Source organism: Halyomorpha halys, unplaced genomic scaffold, assembly GCF_000696795.3.
Source record: "Halyomorpha halys isolate HHAL.00 unplaced genomic scaffold, Hhal_1.1 Scaffold744.1, whole genome shotgun sequence".
NCBI classification, from domain to species: Eukaryota; Metazoa; Arthropoda; class Insecta; order Hemiptera; family Pentatomidae; genus Halyomorpha; species Halyomorpha halys.
This window is the reverse complement of record NW_027105596.1, coordinates 147,834-148,282: the sequence shown is the minus strand read 5'-3', so window position 1 is coordinate 148,282 and position 449 is coordinate 147,834. Positions and strand designations below refer to the sequence as shown.

General features: G+C 46.3%; 1 protein-coding gene across 3 annotated transcripts in view; it reads right to left on the bottom strand.

Moving 5' to 3' along the window:
* The window catches only part of LOC106685793 (serine/arginine-rich splicing factor 1B), a 32,671-nt gene that overhangs the window by 14,578 nt on the left and 17,644 nt on the right, over positions 1-449 (bottom strand). The window lies entirely within an intron of this gene.

Here is a 449-nt window from a genome sequence, read left to right as displayed (position 1 = left end):
GTCCCGATTTTGATTGCTCCCATCCTATCTGTGACCTTTAAATACTCCCGAGTTACCCTCCTGGATTTTTCCTTTTCCATTCTTCCCCGGGCCTTTTCCCATAACTTTCTCCGAGCAACATGGTTGTTGTGTATTTCTTCTCCGTTTGCTGCCATGCACTTATAGTCCCACTGGTGTCCTCGAAGCCCAAAGAGGACCTCAAATGGCGAGAACCCCGTAACTATATGTACAGAATGATTGTATGCCACAATCGCCTTAGGCATTGCCACATCCGGTTTCAGTCCCTGGTCAACCTGATATAGTCAAAGATGGTCTCTCAATGTGCCATGAAGCTGCTCAATGCCTCCTCTACTCTTAGGGTGCCCTGGTGTGTAGAGATGCCATATTACGTCAAGGTCCTTCATTTAATTTCGTATCATGGCATTGTCGAATTTTCTGCCTGAATGTGA